The sequence below is a fragment of the Canis lupus genome, chromosome 2 (genome assembly GCF_048164855.1).
Source record: "Canis lupus baileyi chromosome 2, mCanLup2.hap1, whole genome shotgun sequence".
NCBI classification, from domain to species: Eukaryota; Metazoa; Chordata; class Mammalia; order Carnivora; family Canidae; genus Canis; species Canis lupus.
The window spans coordinates 35,023,246-35,042,759 of NC_132839.1; the positions used below are offsets into that span (position 1 = coordinate 35,023,246).

At 41.3% G+C, this 19,514-nt stretch overlaps 1 protein-coding gene across 3 annotated transcripts in view; it reads right to left on the reverse strand.

Annotated features, from left to right (window-relative positions):
• The window catches only part of GABRG3 (gamma-aminobutyric acid type A receptor subunit gamma3), a 694,245-nt gene that overhangs the window by 634,702 nt on the left and 40,029 nt on the right, over positions 1–19,514 (reverse strand). The window lies entirely within an intron of this gene.

The window sequence follows — 19,514 nt, forward strand, 5'->3', positions numbered from 1 at the left end:
AGACTTTTCTAAGCTTAGAAGAAGAAAGAAGAAAGACGAAGAAGAGAAGGAAGAGAAAAAGAGAGAAAAAGAAAAAAGAAAAAAACACATCTTGACCCCATCTGGCCCATCGGCTGTAATTTACCAAACTTTGCCCAGCTCTAGACCCAGATATGACACTCTCGTTTTAATCATCCCACAAGGGGTCTGTCCCAGGGTCACCACAGAAAGGGAACAGTATTTATCTCTTGGGTTTTTGTAGTCAATCTCAATGATTTCAAGTGTTTCCTTTTTCGTGTCACAGCTGCTACATTTGCACAGCTGCACCTCCTCCCTTGATGCAGAACCACCTTACAACCTGTCAAGAAGTCCTGGGAGCTGCAGGTCTTTCAGTGTAATACAGTTTTCCTTGCAAGCTTTGCCTTTTGTGTTGAGACTGATCTATATGCATTATTATATACTACAGATGTGCAGCACTTTATTGTCCTCACTAGCTTTCTGAATTAAGATCAGAACAGTCACAGGAAAGTCACCACAAAATAAACATTTTATTACAAGGAGGGTGCGTTCCTACACTCCTTGTAATATCCAGTCAAGTTCTGAGAGTACTGATTCTGAGAAAATCTAAAAAACATGAATTTGGCTCTGATAACTTATTTGGAGGAAATTCTATGACAACTTTTACAATTTTTCCTAATGTTATTTGTTTACCTCTTGGGTCTAGATTTTACAATTTATCTTTCCTGCAAATTGTCCATTTTATTTAGACTTTAAAAACTATAACAAAACTGTATATTGAATCTTTTCAATTATTGGTTAATCTGTTTGCTAAATCTTTTCTCCTATTCATTTGTGGATATTAGATTTCTTCTGTTCTGGAGGTAGCAAAAAGGATGTGGTCTACTTTATGGAGACATTAGGGGCACTGACATGATTTATTAAGGAGTTACCAGAGAAATGATGTGTCACACACTTGGGATTTTCTATGATTAACCATGCTTTAATCCCCCAAAGTTGGACCACAAAATGGTGAGTTTACCCCTTCCTCAAGTACCACATTCAGAGGCTCCAGAGCCAGAAGGCTGAGTTCTTCCTCATAATCTCTCTGGTGGAGGCAAAGAAGTGAGAAACTTACTCTCAAGATAGTCAGAGACGTCATGATCACAGTAACCCAGTGCCCCAGGAGACAGAGAGCAAGGGTGGTCCATCTCAGGAGTTTTCTTAGTTAGGGAGCAAGGGAATAAAACTTCATTCCTATCAGACATAACATTTTCATACCTTTCCCTTCTGTCAGCAAAATCATTTGTCTTTCATCCCACATAGTAGACAAATGTCTTAACTTTCTCATATGAATTAAGAAATCTCCAAACTTAAAAAGAGTAGAATCACTATATATTAAATATCATACTGCAAGCAAACTACTTATGTACAACTATCAGCAATATTATAATGCATAATATATTAACCAGTAGTAATATTTTATTACTATGGTAGATCACAATTTCACTGTAATTATAAATTATTAGTTTATAATTTGTTAAAATGAATAGTTTATAAAATATTACAATTAAATATGAAACCTTGTAAAAATTAGGTACTGTCATCAGTTTAGAAATAAAAGACATTAAGTACAAAAATAAGACGAGGAAATCTGAATCTTCAAGTTTCAACTCAGCAGCATCTACATTACTTTATTTACTTATCTGAGGAAATCTTGCTCTCGTAGGCTAGTAACGATTTTACTGTTAGTAAAATCCATACTCCTCCTAAAGCATGTGTTTTATCCTAAGAATGGCAGAAGAATGGAATGATGCATCCCCTCCAAGAGGACGGATGGAGGAAGCAGTGTGCCATCATTGCTCAGATGTGGGGAGCCTGCTAATGTTGGCTGGGGCTCTTGGAGCTTATGTTATGGCTGAACCTACTCCTGCTCCAGGGGACGGGGTGGACCATCATGTGAAGCCAATGCTGCTGATCTAAGGGGCTAAGAGAGCTTCTCATGCAACAGCATAAGGAAAAGGAAGCAGTCCAATACAAATTCACTCTTTAATACAGAAATAAAATAGTGTAGTTTTTTTTTTCTAAAGCTAATGTCGTTGGTGTGTTATCCAAGCACAAATGGATGCTATTTGAGTTCATGCCTATTATAGAGACTAAATCTCACTTAAAAATCTGCATTGTACACAGGTATTAGAATGAACAGATATACCACAAATTACATTTAAACCATCTTCCTCTACCAAAAGACTCTTGCTTTATCTCTGCTTTTGAAAGGCCCATCTCTGAACAAGAGAAACTCACTTGTAATAGGTCTTATTTAATATATATATATCAGAGAGCATTGCAAGTACTCAGCATAATTATCTCATTAACTAACAATCGACCCATCTATAACACAGTTTAATAAATGTAAAATCGAAGCTCAGGGAGGGCACATAAGTCCTGGATGTGGTCACTCCTAGACTCCTTGCCTCCTTCCCTTCCCTCCATCCTCCTAATGAAAGAAAGCTCCCACACATTCAACTCTCCTGAGTTCTAGCAATTTGCACATTTCACTCATCCTTTTTACTTACTTTTTCTTAGAGGGAGTAATTACTAGTCAATAAACGAATTATACATATTTACATGTGATATCTGGTATAATTATAAATTCATTTGATAGATGTTTTATTGTGTCCACTTTTCAAGCATGGAAATAAGCAGTATAATATTCAAACACTGGAGTTAGAATGTCAGCCCTGATTCATCTTACTCCATGACTGGCAAATGCTCTCATCTCAGCACCTCTACAGTGCACTGTGCAGTATCCCAATCAACCACATGTGTGGCTCCAAACTATTATAATAGGCCCTGAACTCAGGTGAGTGATTGGTAAGGCTCCTGGGAAGGAAATGAGCTACAAATTAGAAACTGTAAGATTAAAAACTGGAAGACACTAGTATGAACAGTGTGAATAGCATTAGCTAGCAGGTCTTTCTAAAAGATTTTGAAATTGTATGGCTGCCTAATAGTTTGCACAGGTGATGCTCTAATTTGTGAGATGATGGGCTGTGTAACCTTATCAAGTGAAAAAACCTACTACTTGAAGGTACAGATTCACTGGAAGATGGGCTGCCTCTATAATTTGTGGGGCCCACTGCAAAATAAAAATGCAAGGCTGCTTGGTCAAAAATGTAAAAAAAATGTGAAGATAGTGACATAAGAACATTAAGCCCATTCAGGGCACCATGGGCCTGCATAAGGAACCCCCTCCCTTCTAAAGGCAGCTCGGCATTTCTCATATGACTCAGTGACTTCCCACTCTATGATTTCTACATTCTTTCTCTAGTGTCTGAATACAGACTTCCTCCAACAGGCTGTGTGCCCCACAAAGGTGTACAGAACCTGGGTTATGGTGACAGGAGGTGCAGGGGCTTTAAGGCTCATTGAGGAAAGTTGGGAACTGACTATACCTGAAGAATCCCAAGAGTCATGAAGTGAAATAGAGGAGACAGTTGGGGGAAATGGACCATTTCATCAAGATCTTCAGGAGGTGAGATATAAACCTTGTCCAGGTGTGGGACAGAGAGTTAGAAGGACCATGCCCTGAGGTGAGATGTGTCAGGTTTCAGGATGACAGAGGGCCAAGGGAGATATCGGAGGAGCCAAGTGCTCTGGGCTAATCCCAGGCTTGAGATTCGCCTGGCTGGAGGAGTCTGAGACTACTGGTGCTACTACCTGGACAGCACACAAGTCACATAGCGGTGACAGTAATTAACACCTCACATCTCTTGGGAAAGATTAAAATTCAAGGTGACAGGTAGTCATTTAAGGAGAAAATATCTTTCTTTTTAAAGGAGAATTACAATGCCAGGGTGCCAATTGATGTAATGGTTTCATGATTTTATATCAGCATGAATGGCAGTTTTGGGAAACTTAAACCTCCATCTTTTTCTCAAAGAACTAAAATTCTCATTTTTACAACCATGGGACTGGGAGAAGGAACAAAAACAAGTGGACTCTGGCAGCCCTGCCTGTGAGAGAGGCCACAATCACCTGTAGTCTCGTGAGACTGTAATTTCTCTGCTCTCCAGGGCACATTCCCAGAAGACTCCACTGCTGGTCCAGGCTAACTCCCTGTGACCTTTCTACACAAATTCCTGTTTAGGCATCTGCTCACAAAGGGGTTTGGGACTTAGAGTTTATGAGGTTTGCCTGGAGATTCTGACATCCACCTGGTCTAAGTCCAAAGGCTCTGGATCAGGGGTGAGCTGGCTATGAATCCATGTCAATGACCACTGTCAGGAAGGGAGAGAGAGGCTGAGTGTCTGGACCCTCAGCAGAGTCATGACCACCTGAGAGGCATACATTCTACTTCCAGGGGCAGCAGGGATGCAACCCTTTGGTGGTCATCTCAGGTCCTTTGCTAGTGCCTCCTCTCAGGCTGTGTAGAACCCCCCTAAGATGGAGCCCACCGTTTGTAGTATCACTTTACTAAATATAAATGAGCTGTCCTCAATTCATTTGCTTGGACCCCCATTCACCTGATTCTCTAATTTCCTGTAATTCAGTTATTTCACAAATTAAATTCTTATTCAGGTTCAAAGCATTTAGCAAGATGACCTCTGATTGAAACCTATTAGATCCAAATAAAGATAAACTGTACAAAGTATTCTCTCCTGGGCTGAGGCAATCCATCTTGACTATACTTTTAGCCCACAAATAGGTACACACTGCCTCTCCCAACCCAGCAAAGGCAGTAGCAGCCCAACAGCAAATTCAGTAATATTTCCAGCTTCTTTTAAAACTGAGCCTGACCATGACCCTCTGTAGCTAAAAATGTTTGTTTGTTTTTTTTAGGATGCTTGCGAAGTATAAATTTGAAAATCCTAAAACTGTATATTGTCAAATATGTTTCAAGTATTGAAAATTCCCTTTTCTGTATTCAATAAATGGAATGTCAATACAAATGAAACTGCCTTTAGGGATTATAAGGGAAAGGAGGGAAACTGAGTGGGGCAAAATTAGAGAGGAAGACAAATCATGAGAGACTCCTAACTCTGGGAAACAACCACAGGGCTGTGGAAGGGGAGGAGGTTTGGAGGGTGGGGGTAACTGGGTGATGGGCACTGAGGAGGGCACTTGATGGGATGAGCACTGGAAGTTATACTATATGTTGGCAAATTGAATTTAAATTTAAAAATAGTTAAAAAGAAGAAACTGCCTTCCTCCTTTAGTTGAATATATTCTCATGCAACAGACATGAGAACCAAGAATCACAAACATGTATCTGATTTGTAGAATTAATTATGATATGACCTTGGGGCTCCCTCTAAGCCAGGCTGTGGGCACATCTCTGTTCATCAAAATGACAGCCAGTGCCTGAGAACTATTCTAAGAAGGCAGTGGGCCTCATTCTTCTCAGTGAGTCTGCAGATAATCATGATGGCCCATAATGCTGCTACATATCCTTTACTGAAGTGTGCACACCTGGACTTTTTATTCCTCAGTAATGCTGGAGATGTAAGAAGCACAAGGCTGGAAAGTGTCAGAGAGTATACAGATACTTGACCAGAATGTTCCTTCAGAACACAGCCACCTAACGATGCCCAATATGCTGGATTTTAAGTGAATCTGTGTTGGAAAGCAAGCAAGCATGAACAATTATGCAACTAGCTGAGTAAGCAACTCAGCAACTGATACCATATGGTCCCACTGAAGACATTGTCTTATTCTGTCTTTAACCATATCAGAGTATTAAAGAGAAGTCACTGAAGAAAGATTTTAAATAAACAATAAAATATATGAAGCAAGAAAAACATAGGTATAGCCATGGTTAACAGTTGAGTTTGGGTATACTTCTTCCTGAAGACATAATATTACTCTAAGCCTTTGTGAGCTGCAGTTGTGCCTGGTGATAGTCTACCTCTAAAAGAAGGCTGGAAGACAAAAGGGTAATGGATATTTTCTTCCACTCCACGACTGGGATAACATTATAAAAGCACAGGCCTACTTTCTGGGACCTCCAAAAAACATGCCTCCCCAACTGAGAGCAATAAAACATGAACATGAGAGGACTCTGAAGCTAGAATTCAAAGAATTTCCTATCAATGTATAAAGAGCAAAAGAAGTATGGAGGATAAGCCTTCTTCTGTAATATAGAACTGCAAACTAAAGACTGACACGGAAACAGTGTGTGTGTAAAGATGTGTGGTCAGTGTTCCTCTTCACACACAACCTGTTTCCTTGTCAGTCTTTGGTTTGCAATACCAATTACACAGGCCTAGAAGCACAACAGAGGAAGTTTTGTGGCCGTTTTCACACTGCTGGGGAATAAAAGAACAGGCCAGAGAGACACTGAGGAAGAAGAAATAATTTAAGAAAAATATAAGGACTCAGGGCATGCCTGCCTGCTCCCTGTTGTCATTCTGCACTCTGAACTTTCCACAGTCCTCAAGTCAAGCTAACATCCACCCCCTGCACTGACACAGCAAACATAATTAGTATCACCATTTGCAGACGAAGAGATTGAAACTGTGCTCCAAAGTCAGGCAGGGTTTCTCTGTATACTTAGGATTAATTGGTCTGTTGGCAGGGATGAGGTTTGTTGTAAAGTGAAGGGAAAGCCATACTGCAGAGGGCATGCTGCCTGTGGAGTGACAGACGTGGGCATGGGTCTCAGGCCAGTGTCTAACTGCACATGGTTCTGTCTCTGAAAAGATGCTGGTGATACTGACTTCATGGGACTATGTGAGGACTAAATGAGATAATTTGGGTAAATTGTTTGGTGGGCATTGGCAACCCAGTAAATGCTAGTTCCATTCTCTTGCTCTTTCACTGAATGCACACCTTTTTTTTTTTTTTTGATAAAGCAAAGTAGTGTGATGACTGACATCCCTTGATACCCAGCGATTTCAGATTTATGGTTTTATGCTTTACCTGAAAGCTGTTTAAATTGATTGTTGCCAAAGCATATATCACCTCATTCATTCCAAATAGCTTATCTGCGGTAGATGCTAGGTGCACTCCAGAGAGAGGAAATGGTTGGATGAACTATTAGGCTGAGTGCAAACCAATAAGGATGGAGCATGAGGTAGCAACTTTCTCAAATCTGTTCTCCTGGTCAGAGCTGGTGAGATGTTTTGTCCTTCTCTGAGTGTCCGTGATGTGCCATGAGGCACTCAGCACAAGCCCTTTCCGCCTGTTGTTCCTTCCTGCTGAGGATGCCCCAATGCCCACTCCAAGCCTCACACTGCCTGCTCCCCTGGCTAGCTTCAACTCATCTCTTCACATCTCACAAGTTCATTGAGGAATCCTCCGATGATGTCTCATCTAGGTCAAGCTCCATTATAACATCACTTCAAAGCTGGTCACTCCATTTCTCCAAATAATTTACCTCAACTTGTATAATCCTCTGTTTCAGTGGTTATGTGAATCCATGACTCCTGTACCTTCTACTACTATACCTTCACCTTGATTTCACAGGCCATGTCTAGTTTCACTCCTAGGATAGTGACTGGTACAAAGAAGGTGTGTGGCCATCAGCTTCTAAAATGGCTCCAAATATCTCTTCCTCCTGGCATTCCAGCCCTTGAGGATTTTCCCACCTTTCCTGTGGGTTGGACCTCATGGTATGCTCTGATGAACAACAGGGCAGAAGTGATGGGGTGTCACCTTCAAATTAGAGATAAAAATTTCCCTCTTACACATTCTCTCTCTCCTCACTCTTCCTTCTTCCTTTTTCCTTTCCTTCTTTCCTTCCTTCCTTCCTTCCTTCCTTCCTTCCTTCCTTCCTTCCTTCCTCAATCTCTCTCTCTCTCTGGCCTCTCTCTAATAAAACCAGCTGCCCTGTGGAGAGGCTGATGTGGCAAGAACTGAGGGAGGCTCCAGCAAAGGCCAGCAAGGAACTAAGACCCTTGCTGGGTCCAACAACCAGTGAAGAATCAATTCTTGCCAGTATCCTCATCAATGGATCCCTCCCCTAACTCCAGTCAAACCTTGAGATGACTGCAGGTCTGGCCCTATTTGCTGCCTGTGAGAGATCTTGGAGCCAAGATGCCAGCCAATTGTGCCTAGATTTCTGGCCATATAAACTGAAACAAGATATATGCCATTTTAAGTCACTGTTACGGTAATAGGTTATGCGGCAATAGGGAGCTACCCATACTTAACTGTATACTCGTGACCTGATGGAGAAATACATACTGATGGACAATGTATATTTACATCCAAGCAATAGGAGAAAAATGTGGTATTTTTTCTGAGTTGTAGAAAAATAAAGTGGTTCACAAAATTCATTTCAATAAACAATTCTTCCTGTGCTTTACTGAAGAAAGCATTATTAAAGAAGTCATAGGTGTTGGAGCTGAAAAGATGGAAATAATTTGTCTGGGCAGGGAGGAACTTTCAGGCAGTGGAAGAAGCATATACAAGCTAATCAGATTCTGATAGAGCAAAAGATAGTTACCGAGCAGCCACTAAGGGCAGCCACTGAGCCCTGCAAAAGCAGGACCCTACCCCTAAAGGCATGACACTAAGTACAACACACAAACCAACAGAGAAAAAGTCAACAGTGATATCTGCAAGTGTCTAACACACATCCGTAGCCGGCTTTGTGATCACTCTGGAAATAGTCTCCTGCCAAGCCTGGAATGATGGCAGAAGACTGCTTGGGAGGAGGACAACATTACAAGTTATTACAGGCAAAGAGAAGAGCTGAGAGCATTCCTGGTGGAAGCCAAGAGACAAAGTCCCATGAGCCTTGTGGAAAGCTTGACCATCCATGGCAAGGAGTTTGGAGCTGAGCCTGGAAGCACTGTTCCCATTTAAAAGATGTGAACAGATGGTCATGAGGAGTGGCCAGGAGCCCCCAGGCTGGGGAGCCTCCTACAATATCATGCCAGCAACACTTGGTGATGTGACAGCAGATGGAATGGAAGGCAAGGAGCCAGAGATGGTACCCAGGGAAGGTAAGCCAGCTGTAATCACACAACCATATGAAAGAGCAAAGGGAATGTCTCAAAAACTTTCCAGCAGAGGGCTGACCAGCTTATTTTGCACATTCTGGGGGGTTACTTGGCAGCTATGCCAGAAAGATTAGAAAAGGAAGCATCCAGAGTCAGAAGCACAAGAAGAGAGCAGCATTCTAGGTGAGGGATTTTCAGACAGGATTTTCAGCCACCTGCCTATGGGCCCCCCAAGGCAGGTGGCTCCCTGAGGTGGTGGGAGGGTCCAAGCAGCATGGCTCCAGCTTCCTCTTCCTACTTGCCTCAGAGAAGTTCTGACATCTACCTATTTTATGTATTTTGATTCTATGTAAGAATTTAGGAAATAGTGTATGTGTGGGGGAATTGCACAGCTACTCTATTGAAATTGTCTAGTTCAGGTGAAAAATCAGTGAAGAATGAGGTCTTCCATCAACACTGAGAATGGGGATGCAGAACCCACCAAGGCAGTATTTTGCATCAAGCTAGGCCACCAGGATGCTGTGTCCTCAAGTACAGACCTGGTCTTTGAGAACCTCATTCACTGAGGTAATCTGGGGCTCTCTTCCTCAGTTTCCTCTAAATAAATCAGGCACCACAAAATAAGACCTAAAATAGGAGACCTGCCTTGCATGTAGAACAGTGCTATTCCAGAGGATTTCATGCTTCTTTATGGCTATGAAGACCTACTTGAGGACTTCTTGTACCACTTTAAGGGCCAAGAGAGCTCTACCAGGGACTGCAGTGGCCTAAGTCCTTGGACTTACAGCATTTTTCCTCTCACTGTGTCTTCCTGTGGATGCAGAGATAAGTTCAGAGCTCTGGCTTCATACTGGTAGCATCACCCAGGCAGCATACCTGGCGACAAGACATATTTGAAAAGTAAAAGACACAAGATCAAAGATAATTCTGACTTTGTCCATTTCTTTTGAGTGGCTGATTTTGCAAATGAATATGTTGCTAACAATATGGGAAACCAAGAAGCAGAAGTTTGGATTGACAAGGATGTTAAGAATTCCGCTGAGTGAGGAGTAGTTACCAGATAGACACACAAGATCTAGGAAGAAATCAGAAATCATGTCCACAGCTTAGACTAAAAAAACCTCACAAGATGCTCAAATCATAGTTTTCCAAACAAGGAGCACTGTGTACAGTGCATAGCATCTAACATTCTCTCTTTCAGTGCTTTTAGTTTGCCCAGCACTGCTACATAGAGAGCTTTTCAGAAAAAAAAAAAAAAAGAAAACAAAACAAAACAAAACCTAAGATGCTCCTCAAATACTGGATGCTAGAAGAGTTTTCACCCACCAGTATACCTGACAGAAACGTCAGCTCCTCATAGAGAATGGGTCTTGCTGGTCAATTTCATCAAAAGAGACTTATGCAAAAAAGACTGGACAATTCCAGAAGGAGAAAGAAAGGGAAACTGAAATCACAGGGTCACTTTTTTTTAAATCTCATGTAAATTCCTTTTAAAAGCTGAAACCTTATTGCTTTCCTCATTCAAATGTCTTTCTCAAAATCTCTAACTTGTGACTTTGAAGCCAAAAGGAAAGAAAGGAAAACAGTATTTTACTGCTTTATTTGATAATTCACTTCCTTGCATAGCTCCAAGGATGAGTCTATCTTTAGACTTCGATATTATGAAAGAGAAGGATGGGCAAATTAGAGTCTAGAAACAAAAGGTAAGTGATTGCAAATCATTGGCACAATTAATTGTTGGTAGGAAATGTTGAGTTTCTTTCAATATTATAAAATATAATTTCCCCTTTGTGTCATAGGCTGATGAAATTGTAGGGCATTTACTTTAGAAGAGATCAGAGAGGATACTGGAGGGATGCTTCTTCTCCCCAACACTGTCCCCAAGACCTTGATTTCCATTGAGGCACTTCAGTAACCTGGGGGCAGCTTCTGGGGGCCAAGGTGCAACCTGCTCGCCTCCAAGGCTCAGCCATTTGTTTCATTCCATTTCTTTCCTCTTGCAGGATTTCGGGCGCTCTTGGGTGGATGAAGAAAGACTAGGCGGGGATCCCTGGGTGGCTCAGCAGTTTGGCGCCTGCCTTTGGCCCAGAGCGCGATCCTGGAGTCCCGGGATCGAGTCCCGCGTCGGGCTCCCGGCATGGGACCTGCTTCTCCCTCCTCCTGTGTCTCTGCCTCTCTTTCTCTCTATGTCTATCATAAATAAATAAATAAATCTTTAAAAAAAAAAAAAAGAAAGAAAGACTAGGCAGTGTGGTTTGTGCGGACTGGAGCGTATCTCAGGATACTCCCAGCTGTGGGTGCCTGCCTGGCAGCCTGAGGGCTATGAACTCAGAAAATGGTCATGGATAAGCTGACTCCCAACCCACCTCGGACACACAGCTCCTCCTAACTGGCCTAGCTCTGCTTTGCTGCCATGAGCTGCAGGGTGACTCCAAGTGCGGGGATGTGGGCAAGGGGCAGCTGCATCACCAAAGCAAAGACTTGGCAGAGTCAACAGGGAAATAAGAATCAAGTTGAACAATGGGAGGAGGGCAGAAGCACAAAGAGGGAACAAAAGTATCTCAATAAGGAAGAACTTCCTGGAAAGATAAAACAAGAAGCAGATTCTTTTAGGTAAGTGGCTAAATAAGTGTAAAGTGTAAAGGAACTCCACAATGGGAGTTTCTCAAGACTGGTATAAAGTATGACACCTATATTTAAAAACAAATTCTCTATAATTTCAAAGTTGAGTTACTTCTTACTATTTATTACATCCTTTCCACTTGAAGATTATTTTCTTATGATTGAATTTCACAAACCTGTACTGTATTAACCCTCTTCTATGTGCACAGAATCCTGGAAAATGACAGCAAGAGACAAAAAAAGAATGTTTCCCAAGAACTGAACTCCAGGAGCAGTTAAAAATGTTAGGGGTCGCACACATATATTTAGCTAGTAGGAATATGAAGAAGCATAGAGAAGGACAGGAGGCAGCTGGGGGAACCCAGGAAGAGCCCCTGCCAGGACTAGCCTGGACAGGAGGATGATGGGCTGGGAAAAGGGAGGCTGGACAATAGCTGCTGGAGCCTAGGATCTGTGGCAGTGTGTGAACGACTGACAGCCCCCAAGCAAACAAGATGTCCCCTGTTGCCATTTGCAGTCCTAGAAGCACAGGGGATGAGCATGGTATCTGCTCCAAAGGTCAGCCTCTCTTGCTCAACTCCTTATTCTTCACAAATGAGGAAGAGAAAATATGCACACATTTTCCTCTTTCTCTGGATCTTTCCTGTTCCCTTTGCACCTGTGCTCTGCCCTTGGGAATGCCAAGCTCCAAGCACCCCTGAATGTCCACACTGCACTGCTCACACCCCCCACATCCTGATACCGGGGAGAGGATGGTGGTCACTCCAAAGTGGGAAAGTTGTCCATATGTTTCATGAAGTTTCTACTGTCCAGGTCATTCTGCTGTCCCACCACAGGCACCTTGTGAAGCTGGCAGTGTCAAGAGTAGTCAGTTCAAGGAAAGAGGGAGAACACTGACTATGCACCACAGCCCACTGGAATGAGTGCATCTGCAATGGGAGCAGGACCAGTGAGGAGGAGGATCCTGTATTCATGGATATAACCAGTGCTCATGGTCCTCCTTCACCGCAAAGGAAACATGCAGTTCTGAAGAGACCTTGGTATAGAATGTTATGATTCCATGAAGCCCTGAGCAGCACCTTGCTATGTTATTCATAATATATTCCAGGTGGTTTCGGTATACCTCAGGAAATTCCTGACTGCAAAATGTAAGTTACTTCCATTGTGACTGATTTGAAATGATGCTTGTGGTTATTTCTATGGAACAAAAATTATCAGAACATCAGATGCTTTAGTAGGGAAATAATCCCTAGTCATAGCAGTGTGGCTTTCAGGAAAATGGCATTTAACTGATGTGATTTTGAATTGTGGCATTTTCCCCAAGAATCCAAATCATGTTAGTAACTTAAACTGACTGAAATAGTATCTGGAGAGGGACACACATTCCTATCTGGTTAAGATTATCTAACACAGACATGTACCTGACCAGCATCACAGCAGGTACTGTAAGAGGCACAAGGATGAGAAAGCACCTATAACTTCAGGGATCTTAAAGCTAGATTCAAAGGATAAAAGTGTACACTTCCAAGCAATACCAGTATTTAGTGTTCCAAGCCTAGCATTGTGCAGATACTAGGGTTTATTAGTGAACAAGATGCTAAAGGTCCTGCTCTCCAGAATGCACATCCCTAAATATTACTCCCACAATTCCATTCTCAGAGAGTTTCATCCATTCTATCATTTATCCATATCACCTCACACACCAATTGCAAGTCTGCTCTGAGTCCTATATGTGTGCTAGTCAGGGGATGACAGAAACACTAACCCATTCCCTGGGGGACTTCTGAGTCACATAAGAAAGAAAGATATGAAAATAGCAGTTATCAACTATGATGAGGTGTCCTGGCCACAGCAATTATAGGGGTGCCATAATATATGATATTCACCTTGACCTTGGGATTGAGACCTCACTCAAAGTGTGAAACGGGGTACAGTCACCAGGAGGGGCTGACACCAGTGGGTGCCCTCTTGGTGGAGGGGATGGGCTGCCATTCTCCCTTCTGTATAATATCCCTCAGCCATGGGTCATGTCCAGTGACTCATACTGACACCCTCCTTCCCCACGTAGGAAGTCTCAGTGATGGTGAGCTGAAAACGGCTGCCAGCCTGGTCACAAGTCCCAGCTATGGCTTTTGCAGAACCAATGAACAGCTTCATTTTTGGAGTGGGGGATTCAGGAAGCACCATTCACATCTGTAGAACCAGCCTTGGCTTCAAGTTTACTTTGAAGTTTACTTTACTACTTCCATTTACTCTCTGTGGGTGAGTCTTGTGCTCTTCATTATTAAGTGGAATGATAATCCTTAACTCATAGGACTGTCCTAGAATAGTATAATAGTCTAATATATATATGACTATAATATATAATATGAAACATAACCTAGCTAGGGGAGTAGCTATACAAAGAGGGAAGCTACTACTGCTTCCACTGAAGGGGTGACCTGTCAGTTACCCCTGCTCAGATGCTGAGTCCTGAGAAAGGGGTAAAGGTAATGGGTGAACTATAGCCTCCTTGAAGCAAGTCAGGATCACATGGATAGTGACAACCTCTTACAAATGACCAGAACCTGCAAAACATGGGGTGGGCCCTGTCTTGGTTTGCTAGGGCTGTCACAACAAAGTACCACAAACCAGGTGGCCCAAAAAACCACCTGGTTGTCTCACAGACAATCTTGAGGCTGGAAGCCCAAGATTATGGTGGTGTCAGAGTTGATTCCTTCTGTGAGACAACTCCAATATGACCTCATCTTAACTAATTACACTTACTATGACTCTATTTCCAAATAAGGTCACATTCTAATGTATTTGGGGAAAAGACTTCAATAAGTGAATTTGAGTAGGGAGGTTGTAATGGGGAGGGGGATATAATTAAGTCCATCACAGGTCTCATTAACAATATTTATAGATGCTATCTGCTGCCTCCAGGAACCTAGGGGGCAGGGGTAAAGCTGGCCTTTCAACTCTCTGTATAGTTGAGGTACAGCATTATTTTTGAAAGATAAGCTACATAATTTACCTATTTGGAAGCTTCCTTAAGGTTTCCTCCTGAACCTACAATAAAATCCAAACATCTTACTATGACAAAGTCCCCACTGTGATCTGGCATCAAAAAGAAATCATATCTAACTCTCTCTACTCTCATATAAGGATATGTGGTCACATTCAAGTGTTTCATTTCTTTGTGTATCTGGCTGAAAATTGAAGCCATCGTGTTGTTCAGTAGTTTACGCCATAGGAATGGAAGGTGCATAAACACTGTGGCCTTTTGTGGCTTATTACAAGACAACATGTCCCATTACCTGCCTCAGTATCTGGCACATAGTGGGTGCTTAGTAATATTTATTGGATTAATGAAGTCCACTAGCCTGTAAGTCACCCTTGACTTCTCCCATTCTTAATGCCTATGTGAGATCAATCGTCACGTCTGGAAATCTGTATTTCTCAAATTCACACTCACCTCTATATCCACCATGGCTATTCAGGTTCAGGACTCATATTCCTCCCCTTGAACTTGCACAGCAATCCTCGGATATTTCCCTAACTCAGTCTTGCCAGCTCTCACTCCACAATGCTACAGAGGAGACTTCTCTGAAAGATACATATTACCAACCACCCTTAGGAGCCAATAATTGTACCTAAGCATCTGTAACAACAGCTCAGCACTACACACCTATCCTTTTAGTCACACCACAGGTGCAAAATAAGGCCACAGCAAACTGAATGCTGTTTCTTGCCTCTAGGAAGCTGCACCTATGTGAGGGCTGGTGGGGACTTCATCAAAGTGAGACGTGAGAATTTCTTCAGATTCTTTAATGGTGAGCCCCAATTCAATGGCTCACCCTTTCCAAAAATGTTTTTTATATGGGACATAAAGAAGGCACTCTTTTCAGAGGTACATCATGTAGCCCATATCATGGAGAATGGGGGATATCAATCGTGAAATATGCCATAGAAATGGAAAAGGTCAGGATGAGAAAAAAATATGAAGCTATTTATACACTTGAAGGAATGTATGTGCAAGATCAACACTAACAAAAGAGAGATGCTTTATTATCATTACAGATATCTCACTGTTCCTAAGTCACTGAAAAGTTCACATCTATGCATATGAATGCCCCCATCCTGCCAGGTAGTATCTCTAATAACATTTCATATAAAATGGTGGAAACTTCCAAGACACAAGAGGAAAAAGAAAGAAAGACAGGTAAGTTTAAAATGCATTCATTTTACATTTAAGATGTGCCTGTTAGAATAGCTCATGCTGGTTTCCTGTTTACTCTAAGGAGTCAGTGGTTGCTCTACCATCTTCTAGATGGACAGCCTTGGAAATATGACTCAAGGGTTCTAAACTTTAGTTCCATTAGCCATAAGCTTGGGTGATGATATCAAGGTCCTCCAGAGGTTTACTGTCAGGATGAATTGCTTACAACAGTGGAAGCAATGGAAAAGTGTTACGTAATATTATTAGAAAAAGAGAGGTTAATGTATCAACTAATAAAATCGTAACCTAATGACCTGGCAAAGCATATGGTATGAAGGATGTTTTTGTGTTCACACATAAAGATATACTAATGGGTATGTATATGGAGAAGCAGAGGGTCAAAATGATTTTTGTCCTTTTATTCATTTGACACATACTTATTAGGGCATGTGGGCTGAATGCTAATGAATCAAAAAGAGATGTGGGTGGTGGCTCAAGGGCTCATAGTCAAGTGGCACCTGCTGCAGAATGAGTCTTGCTGGATCTCAGGTTGAAAAAGCCTTTAAAAGTCATTTTCTTTCTCAATCCTGGAGATTGTTTTCTAAGTCCCAGAAATCATTGTCATTTATACTGTGTGGCTCATCCAGTGTATTTTTTTAGGTTTTACTTATTCAAGTGATCTCTACATCCAACATGGGATTCTAACTCATGACGCAGAGATCAAGATTCACACCTCTTCTGGCTAGGCCACCAGGCTCCCGTCCTCCAGTATATTCTATTGATTTATTTAATAATGTGTATATTTTACATATTATTATTCCTATTCTTGTTAGCTTGGAAGTAGATTTCTGTCCTGTGATGAATCAAGTCTCAAATACACAAGCTTTATGTGTGAAAGTATTATTTTTCACTTCTTATGAGAATATTACAACTATCTATTAAGACCATCCACTTAAATGACCTATACCAGACAAGTGCTTTGGTCCTCTAAGGCTAATATTGCTATGAAGAAAAAAATCATTAACACCCTCTAGGATTTCTTGGACAGTCATTACATAGGGAAAATCTGGATGTACTGGTCTCTAGAAAACTTCCTCTTTTTCACTAATCTGAAGGCATTCAGGGATGTCACTAAAGCAAGAAAACAATCCTAAATTAATGTTTTATTAGGGCTTTACTCTCAGCCCCAAATAGCTTCCTTGTTAATTATTATAAATAATAATAATAATAATAAATAATTTGGGGATGCCTGGGTGGCTCAGAAGTTGAACATCTGCCTTTGGCCCAGGGTGTGATCCTGGAGTCCTGGGATCGAGTCCCACATCGGCTCCCTGCAGGGAGCCTGCTTCTCCCTCTGCCTATGTCTCTGCCTCTCTCTGTGTCTCTCATGAATAAAGAAAATCTTTAAAAAACTGACGATGGGAATCACAATATAGATGCAAAACTGCTATGAACCATAAGCAGGATAAATGCAAAGAAAACCAAAACACTGGGGCACCACAGCCTTAGCTTCCTTTGGACTTTCTTGACCTTAGATGCTTCAGAAAAGTTTTATGAAACAATTGGCATCCTGTAGTAATACAGACATTTCTGTAATGGAATTTACCTCCCTCCCTCCTGGGCTTCCCTGATTCCACATGGTTGCCTGACATCTCTTCTTAAAATTGCAGCCAAAAGTGAGAGGAAATGGGATGAGGTTCAGAGACATCTCAGCAAGCTTCACAGGCCCATGTTGTCCCCTTCCTCTCCTGGCTGCATGTCTTCCTACAAGTTTTATATTTTTAGGCCACAGACACATTCTTGTGGTGTTCAACCTGTCCTCAAGACCTGTACTGCTGACCCCTTAATTTCTGGGTAACACATTGTCACAAACAGTTATTACAGTCACATCCATTGACTCAATCACTACATGTGTTAGATTTCCTCATTTCCTCAGATGACTTAGAACCAGTTCTTTTAAAAACAAAGGCAAAAAAAAAAAAAAAGGCAAAGAAGCCAGTCTGAGAGGGCTTCATACTCTACAATTTCAACTGTATGACTTTCTGGAAAAGGCAAACCATGGAGACAGTAAAAGACTTGGTAGTTGCTGGGGTTAGAGCATAGGGATGCAGATAGAACACAAAGGATTTTTAGGCAGTGGAAACATTTTATGTGATACAACAATGGTGGATACATGTCATCATACACTTGGGAAAAAACCATAGGATATACAACACCAAAAGTGAACCATAATATAAACTATAGACTTCAGTTAATAATAATAGTAATGTATCAACATTATTTCATCTATTGTAACAAATGTACCATACTAATGAGAGATGTTAATGATAGAAGGGGTGTGTGGGTGTGTGTAGAAGCATATAGAAACTCTGTGATTTCTGTCCAGTTTTTCTGTAAATTTAAAATTATACTACATGATGTGAGTCAGAGAATGACAAATGCTATACAATATTACTTATACATGGAGTCTAAAGAAACTGAAATCATAGAAACAGAAAGTAGAATAGTGGCTGTCAGGGGCTGGGTGTGGGGGAAATGGAGAGATGTTGGTCAAAGGTACAAACCTGCAGCATCGAGATGAATAAAGTTCTGGGAATCTAACATACAGCATGGTGATTATAGTTAGTAATATTATATACTTGAAAGTTGCTAAGATCTTAAGAGTTCTCATCACAAAAAAGGAGGAGTAACTATGTGGGGTGATAGAGGTGTTAACTGACATTATCATGGTAATCATTTTGCAATATACATATATCCAATTGCCAAGTTGTAAACCGTAAACTTATAAACTGTTATGTATCACTTCTATGTCAAAAAAGCTAGGAAAATATTTTTAAAGTTCCTCTAAAAAAATGAACTCTATTAATTAGTTTTTAAAAAAGGAAAACAATTTTAACATTACAGTCACTCTGAGCCCTTATCAACTCAACTTCCCAGTTAAAGCTCAAAAAAAAAAAAAGGCTGAAGCTCTGTAGTTGCTGTATTTTAATAGTGGCTACAGAAGTGCAGGTGGTCAGAGCTCGAACCACTGCTCTGAGATTTCCACCTTCGTGAGCTTCACATACTCACCACAAACACAGTACTTGGAAAAGCGCAGGATCTTCTCTGCCATGGCCTTGTGAAGGTGATAGAAGATGAGGTTGATAACACAAAGTAGGTACAAAATATGAGTTTTCTTTGTTCCTTTCCTAAAAAGTTGCTTATGGTGAACACTCTCAAAAATAAATGTGTAAGCTCTCCTGATTTGCAGAGTCCCAGTCTTGAAATAAACCCTGCACAATTTTGACTAAGAATTGTACACATTTAGATATGCTGTAGTGACAAAGACATGGAATGCGATTAAAGATTGTAAAAACTGGGGATCCCTGGGTGGCTCAGAGGTTTAGCATCTGCCTTCAGCCCAAGGCGTGGTCCTGGAGGCCCGAGATCGAGTCCCACATCGGGCTCCCTGTGTGGAGCCTGCTTCTCCCTCTGCCTGTGTCTCTGCCTCTCTCTGTGTGTCTCTCATGAATAAATAAACAAAATCTTTTTTTAAAAAAATATTGTAAAAACAGATTCTCCTCAACCTGTGTGAACCAATTCTAATATCCTCAATAACTAGAAAAAGCATAAACAACTCTAGCATAAACAAGACAACGAGAATCAGTCTATTAAGCAATAGATTGAAATGCAACTTCATTTTTATTTAGCAGAGAGAATGTCTGAAACTGAATCTTCAGTATTAATATTAATAAAAGAAACAGAAAAGTGGGAGGAAGGAGAGGGAA